Source organism: Falco rusticolus, chromosome 4, assembly GCF_015220075.1.
Source record: "Falco rusticolus isolate bFalRus1 chromosome 4, bFalRus1.pri, whole genome shotgun sequence".
Lineage (NCBI taxonomy): Eukaryota > Metazoa > Chordata > Aves > Falconiformes > Falconidae > Falco > Falco rusticolus.
Window position 1 is genome coordinate 101,166,601 of NC_051190.1, and position 15,480 is coordinate 101,182,080.

Here is a 15,480-nt window from a genome sequence, read left to right on the forward strand (position 1 = left end):
ATGGCTTGAAATTGCTTAAAATATGCATGTCTTAAATTTCTTAAACATAGACATCTCTTAACAGCTGATTGCATGAAAACTGGTTTTGCATGTGTGTGCACGTGCTCAGCTGCTAATGGAGGATCAAACATGCTCTTCAAATGTACCTTGGTTGTGTCGGAAAGCCCTTTGATACCTGTGCTGCTCCGTGCCAAGCAGCAGTAAAACCAACTCCTTTCTAGGAACTTGAAGCAGCCAGGCCAGAGAACTCTGCATGTACAACACAGACATTCAGCAGGGCAGTTTATAAGGACCAGTTGGGAACTATTACCAGAGAGGGCAGTCCCAGATGAAATTTAAGATCGTGGAAGTTAAGGGAAAGACAAAACAAGAAACTGGCCTTTGCTTTCGATCTTTGCTACCTCAGCTATGTTTAAAAACAAACAAACAAAACCAACAAAACCCCAAAACACCCCGTGATCATTAATGGAGATACAAGTAGACAAAATGCAGTGTTCTGGTCCTTCTCAGTCTGAAGAAGCATGATCTCTCTCAGATACATTGTTTTAAAAACATGCAACTAAGTAAATGGCTTTCAACTAATTTCTGAAAACTTAAATCCTTACAGGAAACATGTACAATATTCTAATATTCTCTAAAGTGCATTCACTAGGTTCTTAAATTCTACTTGCTCTCCCAGCTAGATGAATAAAAGCTACTTGAGTGATTCAAATGCTTGAGGGTCTTTGCTTTAAAGTTTGAATAACTTCATAATTTGCGTTTACAGCTTCACAGTGCAAATTTGGTCTGGGGAGATTAAAGAGTTAGTTTAATCTTTGCCTGCAAGAGCTTAAACTCCTCTTGCCTTCCCACCCATCCCTTTCAAGGATAATATTCCACTGTGCCAGATTGCCCATATTGCCACCAGAAAATTGCTTGGACCACTTCTTACAAAATCAAAGGTCACCTCCATGCCTTGGTGGCAGCTGGGAAACTAATGATTTAATGCTGCTCTGACCTTTGGCTTCCTAGTCCGTTTGAGTCTGACCCAATGTTTTAATTTTCCAATACTGCTGGGCAGTTGGCTTTTGTCTGTTTCCAGATGTAACTTGCATATTGAGGCCTGTTACTGAAGTGAGAACAAAACAACAAAACATCTTGGCCTACAAGGGGAAGGAAAAACAACAGCACCTAAATGTTTTCATGCTACAAAAATCAGCTGTCTAGTGAGATTGACTCTTACACAGCTAACAAGGTCAGGTTTAGAATAACAAAATGTGAATATTTGTCCAGTGTTTACATCTAGACTTGAAGTGTTTTAGTGGCAGTCTTTTGCTGAAATGCTGCTTTTTTTACAGGTCTGGAAGAAGTAACAGTGAAAACGTAACAGAGTGAAAACGGTAGCTCTTCTCCCCTTCTGCCCTAAACCTCTCCAAATCATTGTTTGGGGTTTTTTTTTTTGTCTTGGAAGAAAAGTCAGTGTTTGATCTGATACTGGGAAGCATCAGAAAAATAACCAGTTGGTTCCTGAAAATGTATGTGCTTGCTGTTGGTGGGGGCATAGAAGGCTAAATTGAGATGGAAAGCAGTTGTGACCTGGGCTTTCAGCATGATTAGGAAGTTCCTGTTGTGTTTTTTTTTTTTTAAACCACTGCAACATTTGATCAAGAGTACTTTGTCATGGACTTTTGGTGTGTCTATTCACCAAAAGGTGAATATTGCATTAGGATTTTGCAGTACCGGTAATCTTGCAGCCGTTGCCAATACAGTTTGGATTTGCTAGTAATGGTATGATAATGGTGGGGAAAGCACCCTAAGGTAGCCAGCCTTTTCTCAGTGATTGTTTGGAAAGATTCCCCTTGAGTACTGATGCATATGGAAACCCCTCTTTGCCTGAAAGTGCAAATAGCTTGTTTTGTCTGGTCTATCTGCCCATCACAAGTACCAATCAGGCTTGATTCCTGCCTGAACTACACTGCAGCTCTCAAAGGTCAGCTCCTACCCGGGCTTGTGTGCAAGAGGTTAGTTTTGCAGAGCAGATGGGCTCCTAAAACTTTTATGGTCTCCAGTCAAATCACCTCAAGCTGTAATCTCATTAAATCTTAAGTGAATCAGTGGGTCTGGTTATAACTTGAAAGCAGTGTTACAGGAAGCGATGGTCCTGATGCAGTAGGTCTGTCTTGGTTGTAAGCTACCAGAGGTACTTGCCTGTGTGTGGCTCTTAAAGCTGCTCTGTTACTTTGATAGCAAAGGTGGTATGCGGGGTGCAGCAAGTTAACCTTTTGGTTAAGGTTAGGTGGTAGAGATGTAGTTTTTCCTGAAATACTTACTGTGTGAACTTAAGGAGTTTTAATTCTTCCTTGCACTCTTGATCACACGTGCCCATTACACTGTCCCAGTAAGCCATTCGTGTCATAGAATAAATTAACCTAATAATCTATTTAGGAAACTTAGCAGTGTGCTTAGCACGGTGCACGCAGTTGCTGAAAGAACTGCATGATGACACTGTCCAAATACCTGGCCTTTTTATTTCAGCATAAATGTTTTGAGGAGTTCCTGCGCTAGAAAACACTAGAAGAATATGCTAGAGACAGGCAAGTAGCTTCCTTGAAATAAAAGTCTTTTGGCCAAGCAGGCTTGACTCAATAGGTTTAATTGTCTTGAGCTTGGCAGTCTGGTTAATCGTGTTTTGTTCTTCTGCCTGGATTGCTGAATATATATATATTTTTTTTAAAGAGAGAATAAATCTAATCTATGGCCTCAAACTTCTTAGCAGGCAGGGGACGTGTAGGACTAGTTTGGCAATACCTAAAAAAAATTAATGATCATGGCTTAACATGCAAGACTTGAGTGTACACAAGAATGTTCATAAACACTTCCTCCTGATTGTGCAGAGATAATAAACATTTCTTCTGCCTTGCCTACCTGCTTCCTCCCTCAGGGGTGTGTGTGTGTGTGTTGAGGAACTATCCTTGTGCAAACTCAAGCTTTTTGGTGACTTGGTGTACCTAAACTGCAGTCAGATTCCTGCTGGTGCTTGCCAGAAACAGTGTATTTCTAATGACAGTGTTCTTGGTGCACCTTCACATACTTTCACTGTAAGAATGGTCTCTTCCTTAGAATATATATATATATATATATATAAAGACTTGTATTATATAAAACCAGACAGAAGACAGTGTAGATTTTATCATAAAATAGCTTTTTTGTATTAAGGCTAGTGCATGTTTTTCTCTTGAAGAATTCGGCAATGGTTTAACTTTCTTAGCCACCCTGTCTCCTTCGTTTGGTAAAGTGAGTCACATTTGACACTTCCCCTTTAGTTCAGCCTGGTTAGCCTTTCTTCCTTTCACTGATGATTGAGCACGCCTTATATTTGTATTTATCCTGACTTAAAGCTCAAACAAGGCTACGGTTAAAGCTTAGGGTAAGATTAACTTGCCTGCACAGTACAAAGTGACGTAAAGCTAGTGTTACATGGAACAGTTGATGCTGCTGTTGAAAAGGATGGTGCTTTCACTGAATGATTCAAAGTATTTAAGAATTTTAAAAACTCTAAATGCTTTCCAGTTATTAAAAGGCCCTTGAAGTGAACCATAACAGGGTGGCACCAAACCACTACAGTTTGGTTAGACCAAAACTGTAATGCTCCAAATCAGAATTTATTTTATGAATACATACCGTCATATACTTCACGCATGGGAGCCTCTTGGAGCCGGTTAAAAATAGAGTGTGTGTATCAATTGTGACTTAAACCTTGACTGGGATGGAATATTGTCCTAATTCTCCGAAAACTGAACCTGCTGCTTAATAAATGGTGTCTTTGGCATGATGACTAAGTACAACTACTAGTATTTCTTATTGACTGTAAGCACCTCAAATCTACCCTGCAGTTTGAAGGAGTAGTAATTCTACTCTCCTTCAGTTTTCACTTAAGCATTCCTGAATGAATATTCAATTATCTTCCCACCTCTCCCAAGTTCCAAAGGAAAGCTATCTTAAGTAGCTTTCATGAGTAGTAGTGTCCATGAGGAAAGGGTTATTATAGTAGGATGCTGTGCAGCACTTAAATCTATGATGGAAAGGCAGAAAATACTTCTATTCAGGCCAAAACCAAAAACCAACAAAAAAGGCCACTTTATTGGAGGGGGGGGGGGGGGGGGGGTGCGGGGTGCGGGGCGGTGGGGAAGAGCAGGGAGACACATAGGCTTTAAACTTGCTTGTACCTGTGTTTCACCCATATGGAGATAAGGGTGAGGCAGGTAAGTGATTACTTTAGGAGTTCTGAAGCTTATGAAGTCTTGCTTCTGCTCTGTTGCTGGAGAGGCAAACAGCTAGAGAAATATGAAGACATACTTAAATTGTCCATCAGGACTTGTCTTAAATCTTCAGAAATAAAAATGTCTCTTATTTCGTGTTAATGGCTTGTAAACAAAGGCTTATCTGTTCTTACTATGCTATAGTGATGGAGAAAAAATTATTCTGAGTAAATACTTCTGACTTCCTGGAACAGATATCCTTATTCTTAGATGTTTTTCTTTTATGATTTACAGTACCTTTTTGGCAGTAACTGCAGCGCTGTGTCATTATATGATAGATGGACAAGAATTTACTCATTCACTCGCAAGGGATTAAAGAGTAACCTGCAGTAGTGTTTGTTATATGATTATTGAAATGCCCTGTGGCTGTTAAGACAGCTAGGTCTTCCAAAACAAACATTAAATACTAGAGTTCAGTTGGAAGTAATAGTGCACTAGCACCCATAGGATAACACTGTCATGAGGAGTCTTTCACAAAATGTGATTGTTTAATCCTCCTTAAAATTAAGAGGAATTGTAACAAGCGTATTAATCTGACAAATTTGGTCTGGCAATCTACTACAAGCAGCAAAGCTTTGATCCTCAAGGACAACATTGTTTCTCTGAATAAGATACTTCAGGGTATGTGCCAAGTCCTGTGCTGGGAACAGATAATGATTATTTTTGACATGGATGGTACAATTTGATGGTGTTAGCTGAGGAACCCTGATACAGTGTGTACATATAATATACTTTTAGAGACTACTGCCTGCGTCTGGAGCAAACCAATTTTTTTCTTTCAGTGCAATCCAAATTTGTTTTTGCTTAATTAAGATTTCTCATTTATGAGGAATCCCAACTGAAACCTCAACATGTTGTAATTTTTCTTCCTGCTCTGAAACATGTGTACTTTAAGCTAGTAAAAATTTTACACTTGCATATTTTTAGTGTGTGAGCACTTGAGAGGATGATGGTATAGAGGGAGAGCTTGAATGCTTTTTGAAAAGATACCTTCCAAATGTTCATGTTCGCCATTTTTTTAATTTCGGTGATGAGAAGTTCCTTCGAAGGCCTTATTTTGTAAGGACTTGTTGTGTGGGTATATAGTAATTGTAAAAATAGTGTTTGAGGCTGAGTAAAGCAAAGAACAGAGTGGGCCAATTCAGTGCAGCCTTTGTGCTTTCCAGAAAACCTGTTCCACATAAGCAGTAACTAAAAACATTGCAGTATAAAACACTTGGTATGGGTTTATATGTCAGTTTTCCCAGACAACAGTCTTGCCTGTATTTCCTAATAAAGGCTATAGTTGGTCACATTCACTTTGACCTGAGCTTGATGTGCACATGGCATTGGTGGTAACTGGGCTTGTTTAATAGGCATGGATTGTTTCACAATTAAAGAAGAAAAAAAAATTAACAGCTCCTGCTGTGATTCAGTACCATGGCTGCTGCTGTTACAGCTTTCCTCTGAAAGCAGAAGCGGTGCAAAGCAGAAAGGGGAGGAACAGCAGAACCACGTTGTTCATCAGACACCCAGGCTGTTGTAGTAGCCAATACCTAATGCTGGGGTGGTGGAGGGAGGAGAGAAGGACGGTGCTTTCTTCCCCCTTCCATGTCTGTCTCATGCTTGGCCAACTGGGCTGTTTCCCACTGAGAAAATGTGTGAGGGAGGAATTCCTTCCTCTTGATATCACAGGTGACCAGCTTATGCCCTAAATGCATAAATTCGTGTTGCTGTTATTTGTTCCACTCCGTAGTTCAAATTACCGTAGGATCACTATGGTTCTGTTTCTAAATTTAAACTAATAAAAGTATTTAATTTTTTGTGTACATAAGAGTCTGAGCCTTACCACAAGGAGTCATGCAAGCAGCCTAATCCCTTCAGTAATTGCTATCTCTGTAGTAATATTAGCTTGCCTAACACTAGGTAAATCTCTGTTGAAAAGCTGATACTGGAAACGGGGGGAGGGGCAGTATCTTGTACAAGTATGTGGACTGATTTTGCCTACCAGGCTGTTACTCAAACTGGAATTACCTGAGTCTAGTGATTGTGGTGTTAGGTATCTGAATCACTTCATTTTGTTAAGTGTATGTTAACGACCCTCTTTGTTAAAAGGACTTTGAATTCCTTAGTCTAAAAGTTGATGTATTTTTTCCTTCATCCTAACACAAATAATTCTTTTTTTTTTAAAAAAAAGGTATGAAGAGATGCTTTTTTAAATTTCATAGAGAATATGTAATTAAAATTACTTTAAATGAATGGTAGAGACAAATCTTCCCCAAACAGATTATGCACTTGAAGATAGAAACTGAAGATGTTGAGCTGCCTCAGACTTGTGATATCCTGTGGATGGTACTTCCATATAAAAATGGCTTTATCTGAAACTTACTGCTTTTTGAACACTGTTGTTGCTCATTGAGCTACTAGTTGTTTTGACTCTGGTTGGGTTTTGCGCTCTTCCCCCATTATTGGCAGTAAGGCCATACAAGCAAGGGGGAACAACTAGACAATCAAGGTGCAAAGTAGGTTCAGAATTCATAATTGCTTAGTTTTCTAGTATTTAGCTTTCTAGTGTTCTCTAGTTACTGCGGTCAGAATTACAGTTTAAATTCACGTGGTGGTTCAACTGGGAGTTTTCAAATTGCACTTTCAATCTTTTGTAGCAAATACGTACTAGATGATGTAATTAAGCATTAACACTGGTGAAAGAATAAGTGCAAACTCATGTTCTAAAGAATACTTTTCTAAGCCAAGATTTCTAGTACTGTTTAAAATAAAAGACGAAGAAGCAAAATGCAAAAACCTACCAATCAAAAAAAACCCCACATGGAAAAAAACAACTACAGAAGAACCTATCACGAAGTTAAAATAGGCAAAGGCACAGTTTCTTTGGGTAGACATGTTCTTTCTCCTTATACTCAGTTTTCCCCTAACAATTGAGCATTTTGCATTTAAAATGTCTAGCTAGTCTGGTAGGCTTTCTGATCCACCTAGAGAAGCCCTCTAAAAACAGTAATGGGAACCTGTTGCACCAAAGTAAATATTCTTCAGTAGTGGTGGTTTAACTGCAGCCTAGCTCTAGAAGAAAATTAATCTTACAAAAGACCTGTTTGTGCTGGGATCAGGAAACCTCTCTGGCAAGCTGCACGAGGCCCATCTGCTTCAATTGTTTCACAATTACCTTGTCTTCAGCACGGGGACTAGCTGGCCCTTGAGTAGAATCTGAGAATTTTAGGGTTGTTTTCTCTTCCCACTCCCTTCCCCCATCAAATAAAAAAGAATAAGGTTTGTTTCCAGTATATTAAAAGACAAAAATGTTTCCTAGCTATTAGTGAGGCATATAATAGCATCCTTGCCATCAGCTTTTCTTGTGAAGGTCAACGGGTGCCAAGGACCTGAATGGAGGTAGTGTTCTCTGTAGTGGTGTAGGGACAGCATGGAGTTGAGGAACATAGACTTTGAGAGCTGAGGCCTGTACTGATGTTAGTCACAGAGCTGGATGCAGGAGCCTTGTGTGTATGTGGATTCCTAGCCTAACCCCTCCTGTGCACAGAAGGAAAAATTTCAAGAGCTCTAGCGCTGAGCTGTGCAGGAAAGGGGAAAATGTACTGGTTTGTAAAGACATTGAAGTTTGGTTCTCTCTAAAAAACAAAATACCATGTGCAGTAGCAAAGCAGTTGTCAACTCATTACAGTTTACAGCATCACTGAAGTCTTGGCCAAGCTTTGGCTGAGAGCTTCAGGACACTAGCTTTCAGAGAGCTGAAGAGTTAGGGAGGTGCACTGAAGGATTTGCAGGGACTTACAGCAGTGACTTGGACAGATGGGCCTGAAAGTAGAACTAGGTCTGCTCTAATGTCTGCTTCCACAGCAGGCTATTTGCTAGCTTGAACTGTTGAATATTTAGATCCACCCACTGTCCCCTGTGCCAAGACCACCCTGCTGCTACTCGTGTCATGTAGATTTGGCACAGAAAGCTGCATTTAAACGGCTAATGAGTTGTGTGTTGAAGCACAGGCTGGTCCTCCCCTATTGACATCTGTAAAAGAGCTGACTTACCACTGGCTGAGCAGTCTACTAGCTGCTGATACTGTTGCATCTTTCCATAGACGGGCTGCTTTACCTGCTTTAGTGCTGAAGCAGATGCTGTGACTTTTTTAAAAAAACAAAAGAAATTCAGATGTTTCTTAACCTAAACAATTCCTGTTAAAAATTGCAGTTTGTAGACGTACCATTATGCAGTAGTTAAAGGATAGACCACTGTGGGATAACTATACCTGTGCCACCTCAATATTAATGTTAAAGAAGACTATTATGCCCTGCTTATGCCTATTTAGGAAGAACTGGAGTGGTAAGTTAAGGTGGGTGTGAGATGTTCTTTCCAGTCCATTGGTGACTGAAATGTTGAAGTAATGCGTTAGATCACCTGGCCAAGTTACTTTGCACCCAAGTGCTTTTAGAAAGCTAGCTGATGAGATGGGTGAAATCCAGGTGAGTGTTGTAGTGCTCCCTCCATATTCAGAGTGGATGAACGGGGTGGGTGGGGTGGGGGTACTGGAGCTGGCAGAGATGCTGCTGAGAGAAGTGTTTTGGATGCTGCGGTTCCAGGTGGGTGGCTGTAACCAGGAGCTACAGTCATCACGTGAAGTTTTGTTTATAAGATTTTAACTCAGGATACAATTTTATAGCATGCTGGAGCCAGCAGGTCCTTAAACCAGCTTTGTCAAAGGTGTGACTTCCTGTCTCCTACCTCTAGTTTGTGTAGCCTGTTGGCCATGTGATGATGTGGCCTTGAGTGAAGTGGACCTTGATTGTCACTTCTAACCCATCCTTCTGAATTGGCAAATGCTGTTTGCAAATGGTCTCTGTTCCACTCAGTTGTTAATACCCACTGGGTTTTCTAAACTCGATTAATGGAGCTATGTGTCTTTCAAAAAACCTTTGCTTTTAACCTAGATGATTTGACTGACCCAGTGTTGTCACATCACCACTCTCTTAAATATGCAGCTGTTTTTAATGGCTTCATGACATCACAGCAGGATCAAAGAACATAAACATTAAGAATTTTAAGGAGTATGGTAGTCTGGTTTAACAGCTTATCTGACTTGATTTGGGTTGGATACTCCAGTTCATCTCCAGTTAAAACTTGAGATGAACACTGTCGATGAGAAGATTTACACAGATTTCCAGCTGTGAGGTTGGTGAATTACCAGCGCTGAACCATGCAGCTTAGTATTATGGATCAGCTGATATTTAATAGATAGTTGTCGTCAGAGGTCTCAGTGTTCTTAGTTGTGGGTTCTTTTTCTTCCCTTGTGCGGGCCCTACTGCTATTCTGATCCCAGGGTCAGTTGATAGAAAGTAGTTTATTCAAAAACTAACTTTCTGCTGTTTCTGTTTGTTCTGGAAGAGGATCCCCAAATATCTTCACTAAGATTGGAGGGGTAGTGAAGAGGGGAAGAAAGGAGGGAGGCAGGAGGTACAGGGCTCCCTTGTAGCACAGATGGCAGTTTCTGTGAGGTGAAATGGCAGCCTGGAGCTGTGTGTGGTTTCACAGAGGGAGCAGTGCTGGTTAGATTGGGCTTTTCATTAGTGAGCTTCCTTCCCCCTCACGTGCTGGGCTGGAAGATACCTGTGTTGGCTGAGAAGCTGGGACAAGGAACCAAACCCACTGGGGGCATCAGGGCAAGGAAGGGTATTGACAGTAGCGCTGGAAAAATTGCATGTGCAATTACAGCTTTATTTCCTACAAACAGACTTGCATGAGTCTGAAAGTCATCTGTTAGCTGGGCTTTTATTATTCCAGGTGGGGTAAGGAAATAAAGCTGAATTTAACAGAAGGGCTGAATCATCCTCTTGCACTTGATGAACTTGTAAATGGACCAGAACTGATCTCTGTTCATCCAAGTGGCAAAAGACGGCAATAAATAGTAAACTGATTTCACTAATCATACTTGGTACAACTTTCTTTGTGTGCTGTATGCCCTGTCTAGTGTAGGGCTGTAATGCTTCAAGATGCCCATATTTTTACAGAAGTTTTGTTCAAATATTGGCCTGAACTTGAATTAACTCTTCTGCTGTGGAGACCTTGTGGAGTTGGTGTACCATTTCCCGTTACCACTGGATGCAGCAAGGAAAATTGGTCTTAAGCCAGTCTCTCCTATGCCAGAACATTAGGTCAAAATACAGATTTGAAGAGTAATTTGATCATTAACTGGTACAGAGAAACATGAAGTTTTTAAGTATCTCTGAAAGCAAAATGTTTCTGGTATACTGGGAAATAGCCTGTAGTTCTGATGTGTATCACATGGCTTGCTGGTATCTTCGGTGTTTATATTTAGTATTTAAATTTAATGTTATATTGGTGCAGAAATAAAGGTTCCTGAAAATATTACTCTGATGATGGTATGAAGAAGTTAATTGTCACAAATTGCTATTAAAATGGAAACTAAGGACCAGCTTCCTACAAAGTAAAAAATATTACCTGTTTCCACTTAAATTTGCAACAATTATCTGAATCAGCCATCCTGGGTGGTGTATTTATATGCTGTTAAAAAAAAAATAATTGCTGCATGCATGATGCAGGGAGGCAGCTTTTTCTCCAGTTTGGGGGCGGCCATGGAAAGCAAAAAAGCAAACCACATTGCTGAGGAAGGAGGACCAAAATTCCTTGGAAAATTAGTTTATACTAAATTCATAGTCATCTAAGCTTTACACACTACCTAACAAAGCCCCTGGTGTTTGAGTTATTGTCAAGGGAACTAGATAATAAAACACCTTCAGTAATGGAAAATTTTAAAACTGACTATGGGAAGTATTTTCTTTTTTTTTGGTCATAAACTCAAACTAAGTTAACTTTCAAATATTGTTCTGAAACTTCTCCAAAAGGTGGAAACCAAAAGGCTACTGTTCATAAGCTTTTTTATTGTTAAGGTTACAAGGTAGCTTTTAGAGCATCAGGCTTATATTTTAAAATAATGTGACCTTATGTGTGGCTGCCTTGTACAAACTGTTAACACTCTAGGCTTAAATGGTATCATTAAAAGACACTGAAATGTCACGACAGAAAACAAATGCTTAAACGTGGCTAGATTCCACGAGCTTTATTGGCAACGGCATGCATGTTTGCTCTTAAATGTGCTCTGAAATGAGAGAAATCGAGTGTTTGCAAGCTGAGAGGAAAAGGGCACTGTGAGTATTGCTGGAAGAACACTTATTTAAACACAGGTTAAGGACAAGCCTCCTCAGATGCTGTTTCTGCTGAGTTCTCCTCTGTCATGGTGCCTACTACATTCCATTGCTTTTGTCTGGGCTTGGTATTTGGGAAATTTTGGTGAGGGCTGGAAGGTGGAGGGGGGGGGGGAGGGGGGGCATGCTGGAAGCTGGTCAGCAGTAAGGAGAGGAGAGCTGGTGTGGGAATTGTGGAGTGGGGTCAGGGTTTAACTTTAGTGGCCATTCATCAGATGATGATTGATTGCTGTGCAGTCCCAGGGGACATTTAACAACATCTCCGCCCATCCCCCTGCCCCCTTTGAAAGCAGATGGACCAAAAAATGGGGAGAGCGACACCCAGGAATTCCTGCTGTTGTAAAATGTTTTTACGGTGCACTGTACAGCCTTTCCTGAAGCAATCACATTTATGGCCTTGCTGTTGTATTTCTTGGGCTGCTGTGGCTGTAAAAGATGAATAGCCCTGTAATATGGTTCACTGATTCTGTTTAAATTGAAGTAGGCTCCCTTTATTGTTTTGTGTCTAAAATTGTATGCCACCAATTCAGGAAATATTTCCTGTTTGGGAAATAATCAACCCATAGCTGATTTATTTTAAAATAAATCACTTTTAACTATCTCTCTAAAACTGTTCCCCTCTTGCTTCTGACTTCTTCCTTTATTTTTGGTGGAAATTCTAAAATACTAATTAATTAAGAAGCAGTTCTTAAAAAAAACCACAAAACCAAAACCCCCCACATTACTAAACTTGCTTATGAATCTATTTTCCCTTACTAGATTAACAAAATGGGAGTTGGAAAGGCACCAGTTTTTATCTTAAACAATTGTATATTTACTTACATAAAAATGCAATTGTTTTTAATTACTACAGAAAGAAAGAATTAATTAAATGCAATTTACACAACACTGAATTTCTTTGAAAGGAGAAATCTGTCTCTGCTTTCTAATTTCTTTCTTCCTGCCTATCAGAATGTTTGTGTGGCTTGGAAAAAACAGCAGGTTTGAAGGTTTTTGCGTATAAACCAGGTTTTGATACACTTGGGGAAACAGTGAAATTAACAGGACAATAGTTACTGCACAGCTTGATGGATCTCTTGACTGTATCATCTCTGCCTCTTCAGGTAAGGTAGAGGGGGGCAAATTTTAGGACTCTTCTCTAAGTACTGTGGGGTGTGTTAGTGTGTGGGGTTTTTTAGTCAAGTATCGTAAGCTGATCTCTGTTATGGAAGACTTAGTATTACTGTTGCCTTCCTTCCCACTGCCCCTGCTTATCCGTGGTTCAAGACCAGTCTTGTTATTTGTCATATAATGATCACAGAAGGAGCAATATGTGACTATTCTAACAGTGCAACTGAAATGTGGGACAGCCTTTTCACATTGCTGAAATTGGAAGCTCTGCCAGCCTTTTAGGTACACTACAAGTGCATCAGATCTGAACTGAGAACACACTTGTGCATTGTACTACTTTTGTCTGTATGTGTTTTTGCAGGCGGTAGCCTGCTGATGGGGGTGGGGTGCAGGTTTGGCTTATTTTCTCTCCCTTCTACTTAGAAATAGGCATAGAAACTTAAAACGTAGCAGTACGTGACCTTTGTGGCCATGACCTAGGGACTGGGATGTGAGCAGGCTTGAGCTTAACAACGAATGCCTGGTTGTGGTTACAAGCACAGGCAAGCTGGATGCTGTGCTGCAAGCTGGGTTAGCTGGGCTGGCACAAATCCCCCTTGCTGTGGCACCCTGCGCAGCCGAGTGCTTTCCAGTTCAGTTCTCTGGGAGCATGGCCCCACTGCTGGGTAGAGCTGATGTACAGCCTCTTGGGTGCTCCTGACGGTGAGTATGTGAGATTGACCACAGGAGGGGAATTGCCCTTGTACCTCTTTAAAGTTTGGGGGGGGTTTATTGTAGTTTGCGTCCAGAAGGGAGTTTCTGGGGAGTTGCTAGTTCATCTTGAAGCTGGCTGACTCTTGCAGTTGTCATCTGGTGGCTAGCTCCCCCACCGAGAGCAGTAGGGGTTACACATTTGTGTGTTCTCCTGTGTGTGTAGTAAATGACAGTGCAATGATGGAGATAAGTCCACTGCTTTCTACTTTTCACCCAAGCCTGGTAACTCTTTTGCTCTCAGATTTAAATCTAGGTTGTTTTTGCCATTTTGTCTATTAAGAAACAAATACGAGGCTTTATCAATGGCTCTGTAGTATTCACCCAAGACTTTCCGGTGCCCTACATGTCCTACGTAACTTGCATATTTCTGAAATGAGATTATGGCTCTTTTCTCCATTCTAAATTCAGGAGTGATGTTTTCCACCACATTGTGGTGGGTGGCAAGAGGCAACTGGACAGCTTAAACTTAGTTTCTCTTTGGTTTGAATGGCTGGATGACTTTTTATCACTGGATGCTGACTTGCAGCAGGAGTGCTTGGGTGATAGGACTGATGATCTGTGGTGTTTTACTGAGCTTTTGCTTCTAGTGTTGACTATTTTGGAGGACTAATAACAGATTTAACTTGCTTCTGGACTTCTGTTCATATGGTCACCATTTTCCTTTCAGCTGCTGTGCTTGATTGAGGCCCCAAATCCCTGCTGTATGTTTTAAAAGTGTAGCTGATTCATATGACTTAACTTGATACCCTGTCTTGGTTTTCATTCACTCTCAACTTCTCAGTTGTTTAAGTGGAGTCATTCAGCAACATGTAGTAAACATTCCCTGTAATTTCAACAGCAAAATTACAGAACTGCATGAGTAAGTGAACATTGTATACAGATTTAGACAACCGCAGCATAAAGACAAGGAACCCTAGTCTAGCTGAGGAAGATGATGCATTTGAACAATGAGTTTCAGAGCCAAGGCAGCTTTTTACTTAGAAAAGACAGAGCATGAGAGATACTGCTTGAGAGTTTTAATATTTGAACAGAAGCAAAACGTAAGTGTTCCAGTTTCTCTACAGCAAAACTTCACTTCTTAAAAAAAAGAGGGGGGCAGTGTTAGTACAATCTGACACGTGTGCACAAACACACACACAGGCCTTTTGAGAACTTAATCCATCTACCATTTCAGCTGTTGTGCTTATAGGAGCTTAAAATGTCACTTCATGCAGCACAGGCAATCTGAGGGAATCACCTGTCCTGTCCTCCCCCTTTCCTTTTCAGGGAGAAGGGAAAGGGGGATGTTATGCACCATATCGTGAACCGTTAGCTGGAATTGGGAGTGGCTGTATGACAGCTGTGAGAAGACAGGCATATCAAACATTTGTCTAATCTTTGTTCTGTTCTTGCTCCTTTCTGTGAGGTAGATTTCAAATAGCTGACGATGGAGAAATTGTTTGTGGTTTGAAACCTTGTTTGCCATTGTATAGTGGATTGTTGGCTCTTCTGTGGTAATCTAGATTTTCTAACATCACGCTCTTAACAAAAATAGTGTATGCAGCTAAGGGCAAGACTTTGAATACAGAACTTGTGTTCAAGTGTTGCACTTCACTTGCATCTTTGAAAACAAAACAGCTGATTCTGCATCTAAGAAAGCAGGCTTCCATGGAAGACGCTATTTCTATGTGCTGCTTCCCTCTACTGGGTGGAATGGGAGCAGTTATGGCTGATGAATAGATCCCACTTCCTAGGCTAACATCTTGCTGTAAGACTTCACTATGATTTGAATATAGGGGTTTTAGGGTACTTTGTGAATAAATGGAGTTTTATTGGTTATCCCCAGGTCACTGTAGCATTCAAATACTCTGATGGGCATGCTAATGTTCCAGTCTTGTTTTCCAACTCGAGCATCTCTAAGTATCACTAGCCTCGAAACACTATGACATAGCAAAGGTTTTTTGCTTTGCTGTTGGGAGTGGCAGGAGGGAGTCTTAGTCTTGCCTGATACTGTTACTACCCTGAACACAAGAGGCTTGCATATGTTGAGAACACAGAGGTTGCTTCTCAGCACGCATAATGTGTTTTCCCCTTCTGGGGGGTGGGTGTGCTGG

The 15,480-nt window shown here is 40.7% G+C and overlaps 1 protein-coding gene across 1 annotated transcript in view; it reads left to right on the top strand.

Moving 5' to 3' along the window:
• Positions 1 to 15,480, top strand: part of TRIM71 (tripartite motif containing 71) — a 61,965-nt gene that overhangs the window by 25,403 nt on the left and 21,082 nt on the right. The window lies entirely within an intron of this gene.